The sequence below is a fragment of the Hyperolius riggenbachi genome, chromosome 5, assembly GCF_040937935.1.
Source record: "Hyperolius riggenbachi isolate aHypRig1 chromosome 5, aHypRig1.pri, whole genome shotgun sequence".
NCBI lineage: Eukaryota > Metazoa > Chordata > Amphibia > Anura > Hyperoliidae > Hyperolius > Hyperolius riggenbachi.
This window is the reverse complement of record NC_090650.1, coordinates 226742608-226765851: the sequence shown is the minus strand read 5'-3', so window position 1 is coordinate 226765851 and position 23244 is coordinate 226742608.

Here is a 23244-nt window from a genome sequence, read left to right as displayed (position 1 = left end):
GGCGCAGAACACTCCAGATGATGATGTCAGTGCGACACCGAGCGGCTCTCGCGCAAGAGATGCCGACCTGGCGAGGTTGGCATATACACCACGGAAGCTGTGGCAAGGGGCTAGAGGTAGCCCTAGGTAACTAACTGGAGAAAGGTAGGCCGGCACTCAGAATTGGTTGTGATGACAGTATTGACAGCTGCATAGATGGGCAAACTCCAGCAAAAACTACGTGCTCAAGACGGAAGTAGAAACAATGCATCAAACACATGGGAGGAAACAGTGGTGATATCTGGCACTGTAGTTTAATTTGAAAGCAGCAAGTGTACAGCAGTGGAAAAAAAAACGTCCATGAAAAACATGTACAAGATGTGGTACAAAATGTGGTACTTATCGTGCTTGTTGCTGGGTGTGGGAGGCACTGTGGGCGCCAGTGGGTGCACGGCCTTACGACCGTTTCGCTTGGGGTAAGCCTTTCTTCATCGGAGGCCTAACGTGCACAAAAGCTGGAAGGAAGAGGCAATTAAAATAGCCTACTTCCGTGTAGGATCCCGCCCGGACGCCCTGTGACGTGGGGCTAATTGATTGGTCAGAGCAGACTGTGCGTCATAATGACGGCGCTGCACGCAAGTGTGCGCATTATAGATGCGCACTATAGCTGAGGCGGGGGAGCGCAACCATGGCGACGCGCACTGCCCCCAAGTCACGCGAGAGGCGGCATAAACCTCAGCAGCCACTCAGGGGCAAGGGGGCGGATGCGAGTACGCACGCTGGTTACCATGGGGCCCCCATAACAACAGCTACAGTCTTGGATGGAGTCCGTCCCCCGGTGCAGCAACAGAGGCTACAGGGCGAAATCGCCCTGCAGCCGAGGTCGCACTCGGGGGGCTAAAAGCCAACAAGGCTGTATATGCCCTGTTCAATGCCGAGAGTCGGGTCTATTGCCCTAATAAAAGCTTATTAGCTAACGGCATCGCTGCTCATATAGATGCTATGAATAGCATCTAACAAGTAGTCCCAGGTTCGGGTTTAGATGGGGAGGGAGGGGAAAAGGTGAAGAAGGGAAGGGTGAGGGAAGGGTGAAGTGTGGAGGGGGAAAGGTGAAGGGGTGGTGGGCGGGACACGGGTCCTAAGAGTAGTGTTGGGCGAACATCTAGATGTTCGGGTTCGGGCCGAACAGGCCGAACATGGCCGCGATGTTCGGGTGTTCGACCCGAACTCCGAACATAATGGAAGTCAATGGAGACCCGAACTTTTGTGCTTTGTAAAGCCTCCTTACATGCTACATACCCCAAATTTACAGGGTATGTGCACCTTGGGAGTGGGTACAAGAGGGAAAAAAATTTAGCAAAAAGAGCTTATAGTTTTTGAGAAAATCGATTTTAAAGTTTCAAAGGGAAAACTGTCTTTTAAACGCGGGAAATGTCTGTTTTCTTTGCACAGGTAACATGCTTTTTGTCGGCATGCAGTCATAAATGTAATACATATAAGAGGTTCCAGGAAAAGGGACCGGTAACGCTAACCCAGCAGCAGCACACGTGATGGAACAAGAGGAGGGTGGCGCAGGAGGAGAAGGCCACGCTTTGAGACACAACAACCCAGGCCTTGCATGAGGACAAGAAGCGTGCGGATAGCAATTTGCATTTTGTCGCCATGCAGTCATAAATGTAATACAGATGAGAGGTTCAATAAACAGGGACCGGAAACGCTAACCCATCACAGATGTTCATTGTTCATGTTACTTGGTTGGGGTCCGGGAGTGTTGCGTAGTCGTTTCCAATCCAGGATTGATTCATTTTAATTTGAGTCAGACGGTCTGCATTTTCTGTGGAGAGGCGGATACGCCGCCGATCTGTGACGATGCCTCCGGCAGCACTGAAACAGCGTTCCGACATAACGCTGGCTGCCGGGCAAGCCAGCACCTCTATTGCGTACATTGCCAGTTTGTGCCAGGTGTCTAGCTTCGATACCCAATAGTTGAAGGGTGCAGATGGATTGTTCAACACAGCTACGCCATCTGACATGTAGTCCTTGACCATCTTCTCCAGGCGATCGGTGTTGGAGGTGGATCTGCACGCTTGCTGTTCTGTGTGCTGCTGCATGGGTGTCAGAAAATTGTCCCACTCCAAGGACACTGCCGATACCATTCCCTTTTGGGCACTAGCTGCGGCTTGTGTTGTTTGCTGCCCTCCTGGTCGTCCTGGGTTTGCGGAAGTCAGTCTGTCGGCGTACAACTGGCTAGAGGAGGGGGAGGATGTCAATCTCCTCTCTAAAGTCTCCACAAGGGCCTGCTGGTATTCTTCCATTTTGACCTGTCTGGCTCTTTCTTCAAGCAGTTTTGGAACATTGTGTTTGTACCGTGGATCCAGAAGGGTATAAACCCAGTAATTGGTGTTGTCCAGAATGCGCACAATGCGTGGGTCGCGTTCAATGCAGTCCTAGGCCGAAGAGGTCATAGCCTAGGGTCACAAAACCTGTTTATTGGGCAATTTCAATGGTGGCGAGTCTGACGTACATAAATCGCAGCAATGGCCGTTAGCAACGTCTGAATCTCACGAAATGTCTCATGCAGGTAGAAGACATATTGTTAGACTTGGGCTCCAAAGATGGGTTCCCTACATCTCTGCAAACCAGAGTTACAGGGCTCCAAATTTGGTAAAATCCCCCATAGGCTTTCATTGGGCCTCCTATTTACAGTTCCAAAATCTCACATCTTTTCAAAGGGCAATTACTCAGCAGTGGCAAATTTTCTAGCATTGTAGGGACCCTTAGGGGGAACATGACTGGTGAGTTTCGGGCCCCTAGGCCAAAGAGGTCATAGCCTAGGGTCACAAAAACCTGTTTATTGGGGCTATTTCAATGGTAGTGATGGTGACGTACATAAATCGCAGCAATGGCCGTTAGCAAAGTCTGAATCTCACGAAATGTCTCATGCAGGTAGAAGACATATTGTTAGACTTGGATTCCAAAGATGGGGTCCCTACATCTCTGCAAACCAGAGTTACAGGGGTCCAAAATTGGTAAAATCCCCCATAGGATTTCATTGGCTCCCTATTTCACTTTCCAAAATCTCACATCTTTTCAAAGGGCAATGGCTCAGCAGTACCAAATTTTCTAGCATTGTAGGGACCCTTAGGGGGAACATGACTGGTGAGTTTCGGGCCCCTAGGCCGAAGAGGTCATAGCCTAGGGTCACAAAAACCTGTTTATTGGGGCTATTTCAATGGTAGTGATGGTGACGTACATAAATCGCAGCAATGGCCGTTAGCAAAGTCTGAATCTCACGAAATGTCTCATGCAGGTAGAAGACATATTGTTAGACTTGGATTCCAAAGATGGAGTCCCTACATCTCTGCAAACCAGAGTTACAGGGGTCCAAAATTGGTAAAATCCCCCATAGGATTTCATTGGCTCCCTATTTCACTTTCCAAAATCTCACATCTTTTCAAAGGGCAATGGCTCAGCAGTACCAAATTTTCTAGCATTGTAGGGACCCTTAGGGGGAACATGACTGGTGAGTTTCGGGCCCCTAGGCCGAAGAGGTCATAGCCTAGGGTCACAAAAACCTGTTTATTTGGGCTATTTCAATGGTAGTGATGGTGGCGTACATAAATCTCAGCCATGGCCGTTAGCAACGTCTGAATCTCACGAAATGTCTCATGCAGGTAGAAGACATATTGTTAGACTTAGATTCCAAAGATGGGGTCCCTACATCTCTGCAAACCAGAGTTACAGGGGTCCAAAATTGGTAAAATCCCCCATAGGCTTTCATTGGGCCTCCTATTTACCGTTCCAAAATCTCACACCATTTCAAAGGGCAATGGCTCAGCAGTGGCAAAACTCACCAGTCATGATCCCCCTAAGGGTCCCTACAATGCTAGAAAATTTGGTACTGCTGAGCCATTGCCCTTTGAAAAGATGTGAGATTTTGGAAAGTGAAATAGGGAGCCAATGAAATCCTATGGGGGATTTTACCAATTTTGGACCCCTGTAACTCTGGTTTGCAGAGATGTAGGGACCCCATCTTTGGAATCCAAGTCTAACAATATGTCTTCTACCTGCATGAGACATTTTGTGAGATTCAGACTTTGCTAACGGCCATTGCTGCGATTTATGTACGCCACCATCACTACCATTGAAATAGCCCCAATAAACAGGTTTTTGTGACCCTAGGCTATGACCTCTTCGGCCTAGGGGCCCGAAACTCACCAGTCATGTTCCCCCTAAGGGTCCCTACAATGCTAGAAAATTTGGTACTGCTGAGCCATTGCCCTTTGAAAAGATGTGAGATTTTGGAAAGTGAAATAGGGAGCCAATGAAATCCTATGGGGGATTTTACCAATTTTGGACCCCTGTAACTCTGGTTTGCAGAGATGTAGGGACTCCATCTTTGGAATCCAAGTCTAACAATATGTCTTCTACCTGCATGAGACATTTCGTGAGATTCAGACTTTGCTAACGGCCATTGCTGCGATTTATGTACGTCACCATCACTACCATTAAAATAGCCCCAATAAACAGGTTTTTGTGACCCTAGGCTATGACCTCTTTGGCCTAGGGGCCCGAAACTCACCAGTCATGTTCCCCCTAAGGGTCCCTACAATGCTAGAAAATTTGCCACTGCTGATTAATTGCCCTTTGAAAAGATGTGAGATTTTGGAACTGTAAATAGGAGGCCCAATGCTCCCGCCTCGTAGCCTCCCATCTCTGGTTTGTTTCTCACATATATCCTCCATGACCTCTAACATGTTCAAGATTTTTTCGCACAACGTCCAGGGTTTTGGCTCCCCCAATAAACGCTCCAAAGCATTTTCATACTACAAAGCATGCCAGGCAGATGTAGTCTGCCTACAGGAAACCAGACTAGACCAATCTTCCTGTCCCAGGTATTTAAACCGCCACTTCCCCACCGCCCATTCTGCTTGTGCCCGCACTAAAGTCCGCGGCGTTATTATTGCATTCCGGAAAAATTTCCCGTTTATCTGCACTAAACAAATTGCTGATCCTACGGGCCGGTACCTTATTCTAGCCGGTTCCATATATGACAGGGAAATCACCCTTGCCTCTTATTACGCACCCAATGCACACCAGTCCAATTTCTACTCTCACTTCCTCCAAGTCCTGACACAACATGGAACTGGCCAAATAATAATTGCAGGTGACACTAATGTCACCCTCAACCCTAGAATAGATAGGCAAAGACCTACTACTCTTAGCCCCCCCTCCGAATCTACTGATCTCCAAGGCATCAAAATCAAAGCTCTGTTGGATAGGTATGGCTATGTAGATATTTGGAGAGAACTTCACCCCACCACTAAAGATTTTACCTTTTACTCAAACGCCCATGACAGCTTTAGCCGTATAGATCACATATTTACCCAACAGAAATACCTACACCTCACCCCAGCTGCCAAAATTCATTCTACCCCTTGGTCTGACCATTCCCCAGTTTCCATCTGCTGCTCACTGTCGCTCCCGCTCAAAAGAGAGTTTCATTGGCGTTTAAATGACTCTATGTTCTCTAAAGAGGAAATACTTAACCAATTAAAGGACAAAGTCACGGAGTACTTTGTTGATAACACGGGCTCTGTATCCTCCCCACTGACCCTGTGGGAAGCTCACAAAGCTACCATTCGGGGCTTCTTGATTGGCTTGGCTAGCTCACTTAAACGCCAACGAATCCATAAGATCACTGACTTAACCAACAAATTTGAGGCAGCTGAGCACACCTGGAAACAACACCCCACCCGGATTAATAGAATTATCAAAGATAAACTCCGCACAGAGCTAGACATGCTCCTAATGGACAAAGTAGAGCGTCAATTGCGCTGGAGGAGACAACTATATTATTACAACGCTAATAAACCCCTGGCCCTTTTAGCTAAATGTTTAAACAATAAGCCCCTTCACTCTACCACCTTGAAAGTACGCGACACCTCTGGTCAGGTAACCGCAAATCCCCGCAGAATAGTGGACATCTTCACCACATTCCTTTCAGACTTATATTCCAATACTACCCCTACTTCAGACAAAGCCATCCATGATTTTCTAGACCAAATTAGTCTGCCAAAACTCACCGCAGCCACAGCTGCCAACCTTAGCGCACCTATCACCCCTTTAGAAGTTCTTTCTGCCATAAAAACCCTTAAGGTCAATAAAACTCCAGGCCCAGACGGCTTCACAGCACAATACTACAAAAAATTAGCAACCTCACTAGCTCCAACTTTAGCCGATTGCTACAATGAACTACGGGAAGGTATATCGCCCCCTAGCTCCTTGCTATCCGCCCACATTTCTATGATCCCTAAAGTCGAACAGGACTGCCATGCACCCCACCAATTTCGCCCCATCTCCCTTATTAATGTAGATCTCAAGTTATTGGGGAAAATATTAGCTCTACGTCTAAATAGAGTCCTGCCAGATCTAGTCCATCGTGACCAAGTAGGTTTTGTCCCAGGCCGCCAAGCAGAGGACAATACTAGACGTGCAGTTCTCCTGTCCCACTACTTACATTCCCATAAAATCCCAAGCGTAGCCCTGTCCTTGGACATTTTTAAGGCCTTTGACACCCTTTCGTGGAATTATCTCAAACATGCCTTAAACAAATGGGGACTAGATCCCCACTTCCTGAATTGGGTTGGGGGATTGTACTCAACTCCCACAGCTTCAGTGAGATTCTCAGGCCACACCTCACAAATTTTCCCTATAAAGAGAGGAACTCGCCAGGGCTGCCCACTCTCCCCCTTACTTTTCATTCTAGCCCTAGAGCCACTCGCCTGTTTCCTACGAGACAACACGGACATCAAAGGGGTAGAGAGAGCCGGCCTGGCTCACAAACTACTTATGTTTGCAGATGATACTCTTTTGTTCCTCACACAACCTCACATTTCCATTCCTAATGCCCTTAAAGCCCTTGAACAGTTCGCCCAAATTTCTGGCCTAGAAATCAATGCGGCAAAATCTAAAGCCCTAAGTATCGCCCTCACGCCTCATCTCACTACTCAACTCCGAGAATTCTGCCCTTTCCAATGGGTTCAATCTATACCTTATCTTGGTATCACTCTAACCCCTAACTATGCCTCCCTCTTTGCAGCTAACTATCCACCACTTCTTAAATCCCTGTCCTCACTAACAGACAGATGGTCCACGCTCCCGATCTCTTGGCTAGGAAAGATCAACTCAATTAAGATGACATTCTTACCTAAGCTTGTCTATTACTTCCGGACTCTCCCTGTCAAAGTGCCCCCCCATTACCTACGCACTTTCCAACATAGAATACAATCTTTTATATGGGGTCGTAAGCACCCCAGAGTCAACAAGTCAACCCTTTTCGCCCATAAACTAGATGGTGGCCTGGGAGTCCCCCAGATCAGCTCTTATTACAGAGCAGCAACTATTACACAACTAACTCGGGTGTTCCAAACCCGCGACACCCCGTTGTGGGTGTTTCTCGAGATCCCAGATAGCGCTCCTATGCTCCCAAGCACCCTCCTTTGGTTACCTCCAAAGATGCGGCCCCCCGCTCTCAGCCCTCCCATGCTCCACAGCCTCCAAGTATGGGACTCAGTCCGATACTCTTCTCATCTCCTTTCCCCTCACCTCCCTCTGCTACCTCTAGTTAATAACCCACTTTTTCCCCCAGGGCATGATAATCCGGAAGCCTTCAAGTGGTGGGCGGATAACGGCCTCACCAAGGTTAAACACTTTATCAATTCTAGAGGGGTGTACAGCTGGCCAGCCCTACAAGAAAATTTTCAAGTCCCACCAAGAGAATACTTCCGTTTCTTACAAATAAGGCACTGGGTACAGTCCCTCACCCAAAATAGGGAACCCCCCTTCGATCTCACGCCATATGAAAACATATGCCTTCACCGCCCCAATTCTAAAGGGCTGATTTCTACAATTTACTCTTTTTTAACTCGCCCGGCGCTCCCACTCACCCATGCTTATATTACTAGATGGGAATCCGACCTGTCAGACACGAGGGACCGAGAAAACTGGTTAAATATATGGAGCAGGATCTCCTGCTGCTCATCGAATTTGCATACTATAGAGGCGGCATATAAGATTATGACACGCTGGTACCTTGTTCCGGCAAGAATAGCAAAAGTATTCCCCTCTGCCAGTCCTTTCTGCTTCCGTGGCTGCAGATCACACGGAGACATGTTACACACTTGGTGGACCTGCCCTAGGCTTACTAGATTCTGGTGCCAAGTTTATAGGCTACTCTCAACCCTTTTCCACGTAACCATCCCTAGAAACCCCTGGCAAGCCCTTTTACATGAAAAAATAGACTCGCTAACTTCATCCCAGAACAAATTAGCTTCATTCGTTTTCTCAGCAGCTACAATGACAATTGCCAAAAACTGGAAAAAACCCTCTGTCACTATTGGTGAGGTGAAATCTAGAATGAACTCTTTTATGATCAATGAGAAACTGACTAGCATCTTGAGGGATACCCACAAAAAATTTGAAAAGACCTGGGACCCCTGGATCCAACTAGAACACCCCCTCATGGAGAGCTCCTTGATCAGGAGGCTATGAGACGGGACAGCCCTTTTCTCTCTTTTCTTTTCCTTCTCCTTCCTTCCTCTCTTTTTTCTTCTTCTTTCTCTCTCCACTCTCTTTCTTCTAATTCTTCCTTTTCCACTCACACTCTCCAGTTGAGCTTACCACAGCGACCTCTGGGTCGCCCGTCTATCGCTGGACGACGGGCACCAGGGCTCACAGTTTTCCCCAGCCCGAAGCTGGGATTACCCCCTCCCCCCATCCATATACTGATCCCAGATTGTTGGACATGGTCCTCTGGGTCACACTTCTATAAAGTTTTCTAATTATGCTTCGCCCCTTTGCTTACGTTAAGATTATGTCATCATCCCCCCTATCGCATGATATCTGACCAATGTTACACTCATCACCCCTTCCACTGTATGACATCTGATTAATGTTTTGTTATCTGTTATGATACTATTTGGCCATACTGTTAGCCTTAATGTATCTTTCAAAAATGAAAAATCCAATAAAAATTTTTGGAAAAAAAAAAAAAAAAAAAATAGGAGGCCCAATGAAAGCCTATGGGGGATTTTACCAAATTTGGAGCCCTGTAACTCTGGTTTGCAGAGATGTAGGGAACCCATCTTTGGAGCCCAAGTCTAACAATATGTCTTCTACCTGCATGAGACATTTCGTGAGATTCAGACGTTGCTAACGGCCATTGCTGCGATTTATGTACGTCAGACTCGCCACCATTGAAATTGCCCAATAAACAGGTTTTGTGACCCTAGGCTATGACCTCTTCGGCCTAGGACTGCATTGAACGCGACCCACGCATTGTGCGCATTCTGGACAACACCAATTACTGGGTTTATACCCTTCTGGATCCACGGTACAAACACAATGTTCCAAAACTGCTTGAAGAAAGAGCCAGACAGGTCAAAATGGAAGAATACCAGCAGGCCCTTGTGGAGACTTTAGAGAGGAGATTGACATCCTCCCCCTCCTCTAGCCAGTTGTACGCCGACAGACTGACTTCCGCAAACCCAGGACGACCAGGAGGGCAGCAAACAACACAAGCCGCAGCTAGTGCCCAAAAGGGAATGGTATCGGCAGTGTCCTTGGAGTGGGACAATTTTCTGACACCCATGCAGCAGCACACAGAACAGCAAGCGTGCAGATCCACCTCCAACACCGATCGCCTGGAGAAGATGGTCAAGGACTACATGTCAGATGGCGTAGCTGTGTTGAACAAACCATCTGCACCCTTCAACTATTGGGTATCGAAGCTAGACACCTGGCACAAACTGGCAATGTACGCAATAGAGGTGCTGGCTTGCCCGGCAGCCAGCGTTATGTCGGAACGCTGTTTCAGTGCTGCCGGAGGCATCGTCACAGATCGGCGGCGTATCCGCCTCTCCACAGAAAATGCAGACCGTCTGACTCAAATTAAAATGAATCAATCCTGGATTGGAAACGACTACGCAACACTCCCGGACCCCAACCAAGTAACATGAACAATGAACATCTGTGATGGGTCAGCGTTTCCGGTCCCTGTTTATTGAACCTCTCATCTGTATTACATTTATGACTGCATGGCGACAAAATGCAAATTGCTATCCGCACGCTTCTTGTCCTCATGCAAGGCCTGGGTTGTTGTGTCTCAAAGCGTGGCCTTCTCCTCCTGCGCCACCCTCCTCTTGTTCCATCACGTGTGCTGCTGCTGGGTTAGCGTTACCGGTCCCTTTTCCTGGAACCTCTTATATGTATTACATTTATGACTGCATGCCGACAAAAAGCATGTTACCTGTGCAAAGAAAACAGACATTTCCCGCATTTAAAAGACAGTTTTCCCTTTGAAACTTTAAAATCGATTTTCTCAAAAACTATAAGCTCTTTTTGCTAAATTTTTTTTTCCTCTTGTACCCACTCCCAAGGTGCACATACCCTGTAAATTTGGGGTATGTAGCATGTAAGGAGGCTTTACAAAGCACGAAAGTTCGGGTCCCCATTGACTTCCATTATGTTCGGAGTTCGGCCCGAACCCGAACATCTAGATGTTCGCCCAACACTACACGTGACCCGTTCGGCCAATCACAGCGCTAGCCGAACGTTCGGGTAACGTTCGGCCATGCGCTCTTAGTTCGGCCATATGGCCGAACAGTTTGGCCGAACACCATCAGGTGTTCGGCCGAACCCGAACATCACCCGAACAGGGTGATGTTCTGCAGAACCCGAACAGTGGCGAACACTGTTCGCCCAACACTACCTAAGAGTAGAGACTCATAGAGAGTGGAGGTGGGAGGTAAAGATTAGGAATAAATGACCCCTAAGAAGGATAACATGCTTGGGGTCTGCCCACCCATGAATAGATCACATGACGGTAGTGATTAAAGTGGGAAGAAAAAAACCCAATTGAGAAAAAGGGGAAGGAAGATACATTTATTATATATTAAAAGTCAGAAATATAACTGCTTAGAAAAGTTCGTTGCCCTTTATATAAAAATCAGGATCAAAACGGTCATGCGAAATATAGGTATGGGCAGGGGTGGCAGGAGGAGGGCACCTCGTGAGAACACCCTCAAGGTTCAAGATAGCAAGCCATGTCTACATAATCATTAAGGCCCAGAGGGCTCATAGCGTCTGTTTTGAAAATCCACTTGGATTCCAGCCTGAGGAGCAATTTCTTCCTATTGCCTCCTCTACGTGGAAGAATACACTGGTCCACACAGGCGAATGACAAAAGACTTGGGTCGGAGCCATGGACAGTGGCCATGTGCTCCACCACTCTGGGGCACCCCTTGCCTTTCGGCAACAAGCGGATGTGCTCCAGAATCCTGTCCTTCACCATTCTGGTTGTCATGCCAATGTAGAAACGTTGTCATGGACACCAAAGGGCATAAACGACGTAGCTAGTCCTACAGGTGGCAAAAAACGGAACTTTAAACTCAACAGGACCTAATTGGTAGAATTTACCGGTTCTCATGTGTGGGCATGCTTTGCATGCTCCACACCGATGGTTACCTGTGGTAGCTACATCGTCCAGCCATGTGCGACGTGGATTTTCGCGAAAGTCGCTATGGACAAGAAGATCGCCAATAGTGGGTGCTCTTTTAAAGGTAACCAAGGGTTTTGATGGTAGGCATTCTTTGAGAACTGGATCTTGGAGCAAGATGGGCCAATTTCTGGTCATCACCTTTTTAATTTCCCTCTCCATTGGTGAGAAGCCAAAAGTGAAGACCCCTGAAACATTATTCGATCGTCTAGAGTTGTATCTCCTTGTAATCAAATCAGATCTATCTTTATAGGAAATAGGCAATAGGAAGAAATTGCTCCTCAGGCTGGAATCCAAGTGGATTTTCAAAACAGACGCTATGGGCCCTCTGGGCCTTAATGATTATGTAGACATGGCTTGCTATCTTGAACCTTGAGGGTGTTCTCACGAGGTGCCCTCCTCCTGCCACCCCTGCCCATACCTATATTTCGCATGACCGTTTTGATCCTGATTTTTATATAAAGGGCAACGAACTTTTCTAAGCAGTTATATTTCTGACTTTTAATATATAATAAATGTATCTTCCTTCCCCTTTTTCTCAATTGGGTTTTTTTCTTCCCACTTCAATCACTACGGTCATGTGATCTATTCATGGGTGGGCAGACCCCAAGCATGTTATCCTTCTTAGGGGTCATTTATTCCTAATCTTTACCTCCCACCTCCACTCTCTATGAGTCTCTACTCTTAGGACCCGTGTCCCGCCCACCACCCCTTCACCTTTCCCCCTCCACACTTCACCCTTCCCTCACCCTTCCCTTCTTCACCTTTTCCCCTCCCTCCCCATCTAAACCCGAACCTGGGACTACTTGTTAGATGCTATTCATAGCATCTATATGAGCAGCGATGCCGTTAGCTAATAAGCTTTTATTAGGGCAATAGACCCGACTCTCGGCATTGAACAGGGCATATACAGCCTTGTTGGCTTTTAGCCCCCCGAGTGCGACCTCGGCTGCAGGGCGATTTCGCCCTGTAGCCTCTGTTGCTGCACCGGGGGACGGACTCCATCCAAGACTGTAGCTGTTGTTATGGGGGCTCCATGGTAACCAGCGTGCGTACTTGCATCCGCCCCCTTGCCCCTGAGTGGCTGCTGAGGTTTATGCCGCCTCTCGCGTGACTTGGGGGCGGTGCGCGTCGCCATGGTTGCGCTCCCCCGCCTCAGCTATAGTGCGCATCTATAATGCGCACACTTGCGTGCAGCGCCGTCATTATGACGCACAGTCTGCTCTGACCAATCAATTAGCCCCACGTCACAGGGCGTCCGGGCGGGATCCTACACGGAAGTAGGCTATTTTAATGGCCTCTTCCTTCCAGCTTTTGTGCACGTTAGGCCTCCGAGGAAGAAAGGCTCACCCCAAGCGAAACGGTCGTAAGGCCGTGCACCCACTGGCGCCCACAGTGCCTCCCACACCCAGCAACAAGCACGATAAGTACCACATTTTGTACCACATCTTGTACATGTTTTTCATGGACGGTTTTTTTTCCACTGCTGTACACTTGCTGCTTTCAAATTAAACTACAGTGCCAGACATCACCACTGTTTCCTCCCATGTGTTTGTAGCCCTAGGTAAGTTGATCTATTTTTTACATTTCCTCAGACAATCCCTTGAAAGGGAGAAGACCTGCAAAAGAGAGATCTTATTCAGACCTGAAGAAATGTTTGTGGCGGTAACAACACACTCGGGCCTCCAGCTGCCAATCAGCATATACCATCTGGGGGTTGCTGGCTGGAGAGTGTATGAGGGTGAAGAGAGGTGTAGTATTGTATTGTCAAAAATTGACTATAGGTAAAGCAAAAATAACAGAGAAAGAGTACAGGACTGCCTGTTGTATAGTAGACATATGTGGGGGCAAGAAACATTTACCACTTTTATCACCTTCTATAACCTAGAGTTTGAGAAGATAGCAACCACAATTAAAATGTATTTTTTCAAGAAGACAAAAAGACTTGCATGTTCTATTTGGCTTGGTTGGATACTCTCAAGCTAGAAGTTCCCACACTGGGACCTTCCACTCCTTCCACCCTCATTTTTGTGAATAATAGTTTGGCACCTCAATTTACTTTTCCAGAGGTTCTCAACATTATTACTTGAAGTAGCCGCTTCTAAAAGGCATTGTGTTTAGATATTATTTAGATATTATTACCCATTATTTTGATTAATCCCATCAGAGGTGACCCTTAATACATGTTTATTTGATAGGACTACCGGTACTCCAGAATTCCTTCTAAATGCTTTTCAAAATAAAGGTCATGCTTTTTGTTTTGAATTACTGTACCTCAGGTTTCTTTATATACTGTATGAGCTATAATTTTGTGACAAGGTCAAATACTCTCTGCCCCCAATACTACACCTTTGACAAATACAAGTCAAATATTTGTTTGACTTGTATTTGTATGGCTAATATAACATTTCTTTCCATGGTTGGAATTTAGCTAAACATTTTTTATCAATAGATACAGTCACAAAGTTTAATAGCATCTATTGTGACAACATCAGGCATCTGGCCAGGCGATTAAAGTTTTCATTAATATGTTAATTCATCTTCTCTACGTCATTGTTTAATTTATCATTTTGCCCACATCTTTGTCCATTAGGTCTCACCTAGGGATAGAAATATTACTTAATATTTTAAGAATCCTATCTTCCAATTAAACATATTCTTCAAAGCTGACAGGACTTTTCAATGAAAAAGTGTGGAGGGATCACGGTATTTATTCAACTGATGATGTATTTATTTATTTGCATAGCTTTCTTGCATATATACAGTATTTGTTCATCCTAGCTGGTGTATTTTGTATGTGTAGCTTGTTTCCCATTTGGTACTGCACTGATAACTTAATCTGTATAGCTTCCTACTTGACAGACTCATTTTCTTTGAATACATTTCTTAATATTTGTTTTTCAAAATGTATTGCTTCATAGTAATGAATAGCTAATCAGCGGTATAAGTGTGTAGTGTGTATCATCCTCTTAATCAGTTTATTAGGCTATACACATGAGAAAACCTCAAGTCTTGTACACTCACTATTTGGTTCCTGGCCAAAGCGGAAAAATTTGTGTTAATTTAGCATGTAATTGTGTGCATAAATTAGGCCCAGTTCAAACAGACACACATGGAAAAACCGATTCCTGGAACAGATCAGATTTTAAAGGCATCCATCCGTGACCCTTGTTTTGTTATCGCACTGCCAGTGCAACGCATCCATCGATCCGAAAAAATTGCTGGAGACCCAAACTTGCAGTTCGTGCGGCGGATCAGACTGAACGAATCAGTTTGAATGGACCAATGTGAACAGATTCATTAGTTAATATTCCGTGAGCATCCTTCCTTGTTCGTTACACTACTGTCCGCTAAACCTGTTTTTTAGGCCAATGTGAACCAGGCCTTAATGTGTGTGTGCGTACCAAGCTAATTGATTTGCTGATACTAAATAAACCTTAAAGACAGCCATTCTCACCCATAAGGGAACAATTATATATAGAAAAAGTATAGGGAGCACAAGGCTAGTTGCAAATGTAAACAAATGTAATGTATCAAAAAAGCAGCGGTGACAACATTCACATTTAAACAACCCCCTAAAAAAAAAAAAAAGCTGTCTATATATGCAGGGTACCCCACAGTCCTGATCGGAGTGCACTCCTATTAGATAAAAAAACTGACATGTCAGCACATCTTCGGGCCCATATTACATACAGGCAGCAAATGGTGGAAGCCTTCACAGAAACAGCAAATAGATTTGCACAGCGTGCAAGCAATCAACCCCATGTGCTATGAGGAAAAAGCACGCCTCTGTCTGTATACATATACACACGCCCTCATTACTGACACATGTAAAGTGTCAAACCTCAACCTCTATACCACGGACCCAAACTCACGTGCACCAAGAGCAGCTGCATGGATGTCACTTATGGGTAGAAGTGAAATTGCTCTTACTCTACAGCATATCCACTCTGCCAGGACTTGCCGGATGTATGCATGCAATCAGCTGCTATGTATGCTTGGTATGTGGCAGAGGGAGGAAGAGTGGTGGAGGAACGGGAGACCCTGATGTGGCCGAACTTCCGGGTGGAGGCTACGCTCATGTCACGCATTTCATCACTAACACGTGACTTCTTCAGACGATGTTTTTAGGGGGTGTTTGAATGTGAATGTTGTCACCACTGCTTTTTTGAGACAGTAAATTTGTTTACATTTGCAACTAGCCTTGTGCTCACTATAATTTTTCTATAACTGATTTGCTGACTTTCTTCTGACTCCTCATGTGTAGCAGTGCTCACCCTGTGTCAGACTGGGAGATGCAAAAACTGAGGAAATCCACCTGCTGGCCAAGCAGCAGTAACCCTGTGTTGTCACTTCCAATAGAAACCTACAGCAAGTCTTCATTGTGAGCAGAAACACGATTACTGCTGCTTGGCCAGCAAGTGGGTTTCCTCAGCTTTTCCAGCTCCCAGTCCGACACTGTGCTCAAGAGGAGTAAGTGCAGCCTCCTCTTCCATGTTTCATACAAAGGTACAACAGCCTCTCTATTTCATGTACAGCTCCATTGGCATAACCTCCCCTCTTCCATGTTTTGTGCCCCATTTGTAGCCTCCCATGTCTTTTTTTTTAATATGCAGTAACCTCATTTCCATGTCCAGCCTCATCCTTGGACAGCGGCCTAGGCCTATGTGGCCTTTACAAAAATCTAGCCCTGGTCTCTGGCCTACCTACCACTTGAACAATGCCTCAAACCCACAAAACCATCACCCTGCATGCACCCCAGCAGAACTGAGGTTGTGTTGGATCTTGACCAAACTCCTTTCAGACAGAAATGACTGCTGCTCAGCCTGAGGAAGAAGGGTAGACAGTGGCAGAGAAAAGGCTCATTTATCAAAATAAACATATTTCTGCCTACTTTTACAGCTTTATTTTTATCTTAGTACATATCTAAGTGGAGGAGCAATGCAGTGGAGTGATAAAAGTTAAGACTAGAGGGTGAAATATAAAGCAGGATTCAGGGATGCTCAGCAGAGCTCGAATATTCGGGTAGCTCGAATATTCGAGCTCTTTTTCAGCTATTCGAGCTTGGTATTCAAGCTCGAATAGCTGCAGCTATTTGAATGGGCTATTCGAGTGAACTCGAATATCCCATTCACTATTCGCGCTATTCGAGCAAACAGCGCTATTCGAGCTCGAATACCGAGCTCGAATAGCGTCATAGCCCAGATTGATGTCCTTAGAGCCAATCAGAGGGCTCCCAGGCCCTCTGACGGCAGCCAATCACAGAGGGGGACCCTGGCCAGCCCCTACCCTATAAATAGCGGCCGCCATGTTAGGTTTTTCCATCCTTGCTTGACTTGTACAGAGAGAGATCTGCTCCTTTGTGCTTTGGCTTAGCAAGTGCTCTATTGTGGTCAATCACCTAGCGTTTTTGCTCACATACACCTGCTATACACACCTATATTGTTGTTAGCTAGATAGAGATTGTATTTTAGTTAGTAGCTTGTGTGTTACATAGAGACAGCTGCTGCTGCAGGCAAGCTTAGAGCTTTCGGCCTCAGGGCCTTGCCTGTGTGGGGAGCTGTCCTCCTGTTCTCTGTTAGTTTATTTCTCATCTATACCTGTGTTTGTGCTGTGTATTCTACCCTGTCTTGTCCTTTACTACTGAGTGATTATTGTATTTTGTAGTTATACTGTACTAGGTACACTCACTGTCACTGTTCATAGCTCCTGCATGTGTGTGTGCGTGCACTGTCTGTAGTGTACACAGTACACACTCTATTCCCTTCTACTGAATCTGATTATTGTATTTTCTAGTTGTACTTACTGTACTAGGGACACTCAGTCACTGTTCATAGGCTAGCTCCTGCGTGTGTGTGTGTGCGTGCACTGTCTGTAGTACACACACTCTATTTCCTTCTACTGAATCTGATTACTACTGATTATTGTATTTTCTAGTTGTACTAGTGTACTAGGGGACACACTCACTGTTCACTGTTCACACTTACTGATTACTGATTATTGTATTTTGTATTTGTACTGTACTAGTAATCACTTAGCGATCTAATCACTTAGTGATTAGTGTCACCTCACCCACCAACCCACTCCATTAAAGTACCCCACTTTTTCACCCTTTTAAAAAACGTTTTTGTTTACGCCAAAAACATCTAAGATGTCTGGAAGTGGCAGCCAGCGCGGTTTGGGCAAGGGGAAGGGCAGCAAGGGAATCAGGAGGAGAGGGAGCAGCATTGTGGCAAGCCGCGCCACCATGCACAGTTCTGCAGCAGCAGCAGCTGCGTCAGTGGCTAACATTCCGCCTATAGCCACTGGCCGTGGACGCCTTGGGCGCCCAGCAGGAGCATGCTGTGCTGGAACAGGGAGCGGCAGCCTTTGCCCAGCAGGAGCGGCATGCAGCTGCACAGTCCACCTCTGAGGGGGAGGAGGAGGAGGACTTGGTGGAGGTCCCTGACCTTGCTGCTGATGAGGGGGATCAGCACAGTGCAGCTGAGTTGGTGCGGGGGTGGAGAGAGGATGAGGCGGCAGAGGAGGAGGATGAGGACAGCACTGCCGTCGATGTACCAGCACACGTGGCCCGCCTCTTCCCAATGGCAGCGCACATGCTGACGTGCCTGCGCAAGGACCCCAGGGTGATCCAGATGAAGCAGAGGGAGGACATCTGGATCAGCATGATGTTGGACCCGCGCCTCAAGGGGAAGTTGAGCCAGTTCCTGCCTCCTGCAGGAGGAGACCCAGCGCAACAAATATGGAGCTTGCAGCAGGCCCTTGTTGAGCGCTTGGAGGAAGCCTTCCCCCAGCCTTCCACCTCCACTGTCCAGCCAGCACAGAGGCAGCAGCAGGTGCCTGCATCCAGCAGCAAGCGCCCCACAGACCTGCTGTCTCTCAGCAACGAGCTCTACAGGACTGTAGAGGCTCCAGCAGTGACTAGAGAGGAGGTGCATGCAGCAGCATCCTCCTCCGGTCACAGCCAGCGCCTGACCCGCATGGTGGCTGACTACATGGGGTCCTACAGCGGGCTTGACAGCGATGCCCCTGTTGATCCCATGGAGTATTGGGTCAAGCGCCTGGAGATCTGGAGCGAGCTGGCGCAGTACGCCCTGGAAGTGCTGTCCTGTCCCCCTTCCAGCGTGCTGTCCGAGCGCTGCTTCAGTGCAGCTGGTGGCGTGGTCACCGAGAAACACTCACGTCTGTCTCACAAGTCTGTGGACAGACTGACGTTTCTCAAGATGAACCAGGCGTGGGTGGAAGGCGAGTTCCTGGCCCCGGTTGTCGGCGAGAGGGGGACATGAACTGGCTGCCGGAACCATCGTTAATATGCCTTACCACCCTTTACCACCTCCTGGCTCCTGCTCACTAAGCCAGCCTGGTTCAGTTTGACTATTACGTCGCCTGTAGCCACACATTTTATACCTACAGTGGGCTGCTGTGTACTGCCCTTCTGCTGTCTGTCTGTGTTTCCCACTGCCAGGGTACACAGATTTACCTTCTGCTGCCACTCTGCCACCAGCTATTACGTCCAACAATAGCTATCTGTTTAATTTGCCTTAAAAAAAAAAAAATAAACCAATAAAAAAAAAAAAGGTTTAATTTTTCTGAGGTGCCCGGGTTGAAAACTGTGTTGTCCCATTGGTGTATTGGACACGATGTGGGCTGCACGACCGCTGTCTGGGACCTCGTGTTGTGTTTATTTACAGCCCTGGTATCACCGCTAGGTACCAGGGCTATTATGTCACGCTGCCTACCTGCTGCCACACTCACACTACTCCTCCATTCCTCCTGCTGCTGCTGCTGTCTGTCTGTCTGTGTTTCCCACTGCCAGGGTACACAGATTTACCTTCTGCTGCCACTCTGCCACCAGCTATTACGTCCAACAATAGCTATATCTGTGTAATTTGCTGTAAAAAAAAAAAACATTAAAAAAAAGGTTTAATTTTTCTGAGGTGCCCGGGTTGAAAACTGTGTTGTCCCAGTTGTGTATTGGACACGATGTGGGCTGCACGACCGCTGTCTGGGACCTCCTGTTGTGTTTATTTACAGCCCTGGTATCACCGCTAGGTACCAGGGCTATTATGTCACGCTGCCTACCTGCTGCCACACTCACACTACTCCTCCATTCCTCCTGCTGCTGCTGCTGTTGTCTGTCTGTGTTTCCCACTGCCAGGGTACACAGATTTACCTTCTGCTGCCACTCTGCCACCAACTATTACGTCCAACAATAGCTATCTGTTTAATTTGCCTTAAAAAAATAAATAAATAAACCAATAAAAAAAAAGGTTTAATTTTTCTGAGGTGTCCGGGTTGAAAACTGTGTTGTCCCAGTTGTGTATTGGACACGATGTGGGCTGCACGACCGCTGTCTGGAACCTCATGCTGTGTATTTACGGCCTGGTACCACCGCTAGGTACCACAGCCTATTATGTCTCGCTGCCTGCCTCATTGACTGCCTGCTGCCACACAATCATCCTCCTCCTGCTGCTGCTGCTGAATTTACCTCCTGCTGTCTGTGTGTTTCCACTGCCAGGGAGCACATACAATGGCGCTTCCACCATGCGCCACCAGCTATTTATTACGCTCAAAAAAAGCTGCATTTCTTTAAAAAAAAAATATACATATACTTTTTAATACTTTGTGATATTATTTTTAGAGGTGTCCGGGTTGAAAACTGTGTTGTCCCAGTTGTGTATTGGACATGATGTGGGCTTCACGACCGCTGTCTGGAACCTCATGCTGTGTATTTACAGCCTGGTACCACCGCTAGGTACCACAGCCTATTATGTCTCGCTGCCTGCCTCTTTGACTGCCTGCTGCCACACAATCATCCTCCTCCTTCCACCATGCGCCACCAGCTATTTATTACGCTCAAAAATAGCTGCATTTCTTTTAAAAAAAAAATATAGAAGAGAAAGAAGTGAAGAAGTAGTGGCTGGATAGTGTACTGGTTTAGGGCTCTGCCTTTGACATGGGAGACCAGGGTTCAAATCCTGGCTAGGTCAAGTACCTATTCAGTAAGGAGTTCAAGGCAAGACTCCCTAACACTGCAGGGTGGCCTCCTGAGCGCGTCCCAGTGGCTGCAGCTCTTGAGCGCTTTGAGTCCGACAGGAGAAAAGCGCTATACAAATGTTCGGATTATTATTATTATTATAAGAAGAAGAAGACGATATAGAAGAAGAAGAAGATATAGAAAAAGAAGAAGAAGAAGAAGAAGAAGGAGAAGAAGAAGAAGATATAGAAAAATAATAATAATAAGAAGAAATAGAAAAATAATAAGAAGAAGATGAAAAAGAAGAAGAAGATGATGAAGAAGAAGAAGAAGAAGAAGAAGAAGAAGATGAAGAAGAAGAAGATGAAGAAAAAGAAGAAGAAGAAGAAGAAGAAGAAGATGAAGAAGAAGACTATGAAGAAGAAGACGATGAAGAAGATGAAGATGAAGAAAATGAAGAAGAAGAAGAAGAAGATATAGAAGAAGAAGAAGAAGATATAGAAGAAGAAGAAGAAGAAAAAGAAGAAGAAGATATAGAAGATAAAGAAGAAGAAGAAGAAGTATATACAGTACTGAACAGAATTTTGGACACAACTTCTCTTTCCACCTTTTTTTTTTAAAGGAACATCCCCACATAATCACTTGCTGTTGTTACTTGGAAAAAAAGATGTTTCTTGCATCATTCACCCCCAAAACAAGTGTTGGAAGCTATTTAAGGCCAATTCGAATAGTCAGCTCGAATATTGAGCTCGAATACCGACTCGAATAGTGAGCTCGAATTCCGAGGTCGAATCAAATAGTAAAAAATATTCGACTCGAATATTCGACTGAACTCGAATAATTTACTATTCGAATTCGAACTAACTCGAATAATAAAAAGGGGTATCCGAGCATCCCTGGCAGGATTACATGAAAGCAGAAAAACACAAAAAGAAATAGAAATAAGGACCACAGTAAACGTTATTACTTGCATCAGAAAGTGTGTTACAAAATTTTAAAAAAATCACCCCTATAGCCTAACTAAAAACAAGACAATCTTGTCACAGTTACCTAGGCACATAAGCCAGTCATTCATGCAATGGACAAAAATATTATATGCAAGTCTTTGCTATATGCAGAAGCTTCATCCATAAGAAACACTTAAAGCAGAACAGAGACATTGCATCTATTCATCCATCAGAGTAGTTGGGAGAGCCGAAACCACATCAAATGCTCCTCAACCAAAGGTGTAACTATAAATCATGGGGCCCACCAGGAAAACGTTGATGAGGCCCCCAAAATGTTCCCACCCTTTCACTTACCAACCCCTGGTGACCTTCACAGCCTGGAGGGCCAACTTGCAAGGATCCTAAAACAAGTGTGGCCATCAAGATCTTCATACTCATAACAAGTGTAGACCCCAAAACACCTGATCTGAAGGATGGACCCCTTTATCAGAGTGAGTGAAGTAGTAGTTGGGTCTCCCTTAGATCTCTGGGTCCCACTGCTTTGGCTCTGACGTGGGCTATACCTTATATCACTGCACCATGCACTGTTAAGCACTGCACCTTTTTTATTTTCCTGATAAAGACTATTATATTTATGTCGAAACATGTCGAATTATGAGGGGTGATGTTTCTGTTTAAGGGGGTGATTGGGCGCATTATTGGGGTAATATCAGGTTAGCACATATATATCCTACATTTCTCCATAACTCTGGATATGTGCACCGCAATGTAATTACTAGACCAATATGTGTTTAGTGCCAGATGGACTATAACTAATTATTGATTATTTGGAAAAGAAGCAGGCGGTTTACTTCCGGCAAACAGAAGGAGCGATCAGTGTGGCAGGGTGGAAGAGGGGAAGGATAAAGGTGCTGCTCTTGGTATCCTCCTCGGTGGCAAAAGTATCTGTGTTTGAGACAAGAAGAGGCAGAGCGCACTCAGGGGAACAGTACAGCAGTAGATTGAATTGAAAAGGCTTCAATTCATCAAAGGGTGTTCGATAACAAAACCCCAGTCCTTAAAATACCGCATTCAGTATTTTACACTTCACTGTGCTAATTCATCAATATTTTCCCATGTGTGGTAGAGGTTCGTTAAGTTACCGAACTACTAGGCTTCAATTCATCAAAGGCTGTTCCATAACAGCAGAGTGGTGCAGAGCAGCTTGGAATGTCTATGTGTTGTTACAAGCTGATAACAATAGAAGGCATCCAGACATCCCTTTAGATGTAAAGGTGTTATAGTTACTGTTATTTATACTGCCTCTGCTGCTCTGAATCTGTCGATCAGTCTTTCTTAACATTTTATTTATTTGCCACAACGTAGATGAACTTCCTGGAGACATTACAAATGCCATGCTTGGTGATTTCACCACCAGCATCTTTGCATTATCAAACAGGGCCTGAAAGGGTTACACCACCGAAGGGAATCTGGGGATATATTTTGACCCGTTCTCTCTGCTCACTGCTTGGGGGGTCTGAAAGCTTGTGTGGAGAAGCCTGTGTGACCTATCAGTGGCACTTGCAGGAGAACAGGGGCTGTTTCTATTGGCTGCCTGCTCCTGCTAATCATGAAAACATTCACACAGAAGGCTTTCGAAGCCTGTAACGACAGGGGAGAGCTTGAGATAAACACCGAATGTGTTATCGAATGTGGGAACCTTGATGAATTAACATTTGTTGAGCACATGTCGGTAATTTATCTCATTGCTGTGTCATTTCAGCTTCTCATTCGGTAACAGCTTT